Here is a 4965-nt window from a genome sequence, read left to right as displayed (position 1 = left end):
TGCTGATTTGGTCAATATATCCATCACAACCCAAACCGCATCATGCTTTAGTTTGCTCATAGGCAATCTGGTCACAAAGTCCATCATCACATGATCCCATTTCCATTCCGACATGGGTAAACTTTGGACTAGTCCGCTCGGCACTTGATGCTCGGCTTTGACCAGTTGACATGTTTCACACTTGGCAACCCACGCGGCCACATCTCTTTTCATTCCCTTCCAATGATAGTATCTCTTCAAGTCGCGATACATCTTTCTCGAACTAGGGTGAATCGAAAACTTAGAGTTGTGCAGCCCCCTTAGAATTTCCTCCCTTAACTCCTTGCTTTGAGGCACACAAACTCGACCATTAACCACAATGTACCATTGTTTGACGTTCGGAACTCCGTCTTATTATTCTCCGCCCAACACATAAGTTCCACGTCCTTCTATTGATCTCCTTATACAATGCATTTAAATGCAAAGTCCCCATCATGTAAACCAATGCTTCTCGATTTTTCTCTGCTTCCACATCGAAGAGTCTCCTACTCAAGGAGTCTGCAACTTGATTTGCCTTTCCCGGATGATAGGCAATATCCAAGTCATAGTCCACGACGAATTCCATCCACCTTCTATGCCTTAGATTTAACTCCGGCTGGGTGAATACGTACTTTAAGCCCTTGTGGTCGGTTAAGATTTGAACCTTGGCTCTATAGAGGTATATACGCCAAATCTTCAACGCGAACACCACTGCGGCTATTTCCAAATTATGCGTTGGGTAATTCCCCTCGTGTTTACGCAACTGCCTTGAACCATATGCAATTACACCACCCCTTTACATTAGCACACAACCTAGCCCCGTTATTGAGACATTGGTGTAAACCACATATGGCTCCTCTACCTCCGACAGCACCAGTACCGGAGCACTTGTGAGCATCGCCTTTAACTCAGAGAAACTTTTCTCACATTTCTCTGTCCATATCAACTTGGTATCTTTACCCATCAACCATGTCATTGGCTGAGACATACTCGCAAAGCCTTGACAAATTTTCGGTAATATCCAGCCAACCCAAGAAAACTTCTTATCTCGGTGGCGTTCTTTGGACGTGGCTAGTCCTTTATCGACTTGATCTTCTTTGGATCCACGGACACTCCTTGGTCTGAGAAAATGTGTCCAAGGAATCCAACACTCTTTTGCCAAAACGAGCATTCACTTAACTTTGTGAAAAGCTTTTGCTCCCTTAACCGCTCCAAGACTGCCCTCAAGTGATTTTGATGTGTTTCCCAATCCTTCGAGTAAAAAAGTATGCCATCGATGAAGATGATGACAAACTCGTCCAAGAATTCTCAGAACACACCATTCATCATCTTCATGAAGGCTGTTGGTGCATTGGTCAGTCCGAACGGCATGAACACAAACTCGAAGTGGTCGTACCTTGTTTGGAAAGCCGTTTTCCAAATGTCTGTTGGATCTATCAGAATTTGATGGTACCCCGAGGCCAAGTCTATCTTCGAGAACCACTTTGCACCTCAGAGATTATCTAACAACTCGTCTATCTGGGGCAATGGGTACTCATTCTTCACTGTAACTGATAACAGGATTTTCACCCACGGTATCAATTCCCTATGCAGTTGTAGTACAAATGGTTATCAATCCAAATGGTTGTTATGCTAGCAGATAAGATGCGATCAGAAACAAGCAAGTCAAGCCAAGCAATAAATTGTTTGATCTAACAATCCTAGAATAAATAAAAGAAAGCAAATAAATAAGAACCACACGACCTAAGCACTTGATGCAAGCATTCGAGTACAGGATCGGGTAGGGTGGTTGTAACACCCGCGTCCCGCGATCCGAAAGGAGGGGCAGTTTGTTTTAAGGAAATCGATAGCTATATGAGCTTAAGTAGCTAAGCTACTAGCTCAAATAGCTGGAATACGAGCTGAATGAGCTGAACAAGCTCGATGAACAAGTAGTTCAGCTGCGGACAGCTATCGGCCAGCTATGGACAGCTATCGGCCAGCTATGGACAGCTATAGGCCAGCTGTGGACAGCTATGGACCAGCTGCGGACAGCTAGGCCAGCTAGTATCAGCTCGTCCAGCTAGCGTCCAGCTAGCGTCAGCTCGACTAAGCTCGGCCAGCTGGACGATGGTGGACAGTCTCCGGGCCAGCTGGGGAGCTCGTGGACGGTAATGGGACGGCATGACCGAACGGGCATGGCCGGACAGGCACGGACGGACAGGCATGTCCGAACGTGCACGAATGAAGGGCCTTGATGGACAGGTGCCTTTTGGAGCCTAGACTTCGGCCAGGGCACTATAAATAGAGGGCAAGGCCTTCATTCCAACACACCATCATCCTTCCATCGTCCATCTAGGCCTAAGAAGAAAAGGGGGTGCGGCTCGGCGAGTATACTCGTCCGAACTGATGCGCATGCTACCTCTCTATCGAAGGTACGATGAGACGAGCGACGGTTCGGCAAGCGGGCCGATCCGATCGTAGGATAGGCGGCGGTTCGTCCGGGGAGACGAACCGATCGCAGGATGATCGACGGTTCGATCAGAGAGTCGGACCGATCGAAAGGTTATCGACGATCCACGTCAATGGACGGATCGATCGAGAGTTGACCGGTGATTCAATCGCTAGTCGGATCGGGTGATCAAAGGATCGACGATACGAGCCGTAGGTTGGATTGATCGGTCGGGTGGTCAAGTGGTCGACAAGTCAGTCGGAAGTATCGGCCCAGGTCTGTGGTTGATCAGCGATTCGATTATGGGGTCGGATAGTTGATCGGACCTGGCTCTGATACCAAGACCGACGAGTTAATCGGGGTATTAATGGTATGACCGATGGGTCATTTAAACGGTACGTCCGATACCGAGCTTTGGGTACGCGAGTGGTTCGGGAAGCCGATAGAGCAACCGTTCACCGTGCACCGAAGGGACTATATGTCCCCATCCCTAATATGTGCAAGCCAGTGGGGTTGGTTGGTTGTATGGCTAAGCACAATGGGATGGGTCAAGGTTAAAGTTATATTCCGCTGCGTAAAGGGGTCTACGAAGCAAGGCCATGAGCCAAAGCTTAGTGACCAAATCAAAGGATATTCGGCCGGGAATGGGGCCGAATGGAAGCCGTGACCGCGGACGCTGGGACGTCCGGGTCGGGGTCTTTCAGATGGTATGGTCGGATAAAAGTAAACGTGGCTTGGTGGTTGGACAGGGGATCTGTACAGATACCTTGGTACATCGTCGAATTGATGCGCGGGATAACTCTCTACGGGCCAACCGCTGTACTGGGCGGATAGAATGACTTAGCGTGCATTGCATGACAATGTTTCAGTCTAAGGAAAATATTATTGATGGCTACTTGAATTTCAGGAAAGGAGAGTGATTGTTGATAGGGAACTGCTTAGGCGCAAGACTCAAGGCCGGGAAGATGAGTGGTGGTGTTAAGGCTTGCTAGGATCGATTATACAGCTTGTACTAGCTTATATGCAAACTCATAAGTTGTATCGAAACCTTTTATTATTTAATACAATACTCGATTGTTTTACCTTACTCTAAGTTTATATCATATAGACTCTAAGTATTGAATCTTAGAATGTGAGAATGAACTTTGTTTAAAGAATGGACTGAAAAATATGATTAAGTAGCGAGTAAAAAGTCGAGTGTTCGAGTATAACTAAAGAAGAAGGTTCTGAGTCTAAGAGATTGGCGAGTAAGGTTGAGGGTCGAAGGTACGGAACAATACCGAGCTTATGGGTTCTGAGGGATGGGGTAATTGCATCTGTTTAAGCATTTATAATGCTTCAGTTGGTCCAGTTGATCGTAAGAAAAGAGGTACGACTCGGAAGTGGATCAAGAACCATTAGGTGCACCTTGATACGACCAAACTGATGCGCATGCCACCTCCCTACCGATCAGTGTACCACCCGAAGTGTCCATGTACAGTCGGTATTGTCGGAGAAAAGTAGACGTGGCTCGGTGGTTGGACAGGGGATCTGTATAGATGCACGGGATAACTCTCTACCGTCCAACCGAAGGATTAACTGATGCATGGGATAACTCTCTACCGGCCAACCACTGTACTGGACGGATAGTAGGACTTAGCGTGCATTGCATGACATTCTACGGCCTAAGGGAAATGTTATTGATGGCTACTTGGATTTCAGGAAAGAAGGGTGATCGCGGAAAGGGAACTTCTTAGGCACAGGTCTCATGGCTGGGAAGATGAGTGGTGGTGTTAAGGGTAGCTTTGATCCATTATACAACTTGTACTATCTTATATGAAAACTTATAAGTTGTATCGAATCCTTTGAATAATTAATACAATACACGGTTGTTTGCTTTACTCTAAGTGTATATCATATAGACTCTAAGAATTGAATCTCTGAATGTGCAAATGAACTTTGTTTAAGGAATGGACCATGAAATATAACTGAGTAGAGAGTAAGGGATGAGAGAACCTCACCGTCCATAGAATGTTCGGGGTTTGGGTCTTTCAAGAACCTCACTGGCCATAGAATGTTCGGGGTCGGGGTCTTTCAGGTTTCTTAAATTTCAGGCCGTTTGTGGGGTGGTTCCTCTTGGTCCTCTCGCCTTAACAACACTTCCGGATCGCACGCGGTTTCATGGACAAGCAGTTGGTTTTGTTACCGAAATGGACAGCATTCACAAACGGCATTGAGCGAACCTTAAAACTGCCACAGCAAAATACAAGCACAGTTCCGACTCTAAGTGTCGTCAGCTTTTGTTCGACCCGGGTGATTTGGTATGGGTTGTCTTTACCAAGGATAAGCTGCCTGTGTGGGAGTACAACATGTTAAAGTTGTAGCGTCTTGGACCGATTGAGGTCCTTGAGCGTATTTACCCTAACGCTTATCAACTCTGTTTACCTCCACACTTGCATAAATCAGATGTTTTCAACGTTCGGTACATGTTAACCTATCACGGGGACAATGACGAGCCGAATTCTCTCCCACCTGGG

The sequence above is a fragment of the Camelina sativa genome, chromosome 4 (genome assembly GCF_000633955.1).
Source record: "Camelina sativa cultivar DH55 chromosome 4, Cs, whole genome shotgun sequence".
Classification (NCBI taxonomy): Eukaryota; Viridiplantae; Streptophyta; class Magnoliopsida; order Brassicales; family Brassicaceae; genus Camelina; species Camelina sativa.
The sequence above is the reverse complement of the archived record's forward strand: the minus strand, read 5'-3'. Positions refer to the sequence as shown.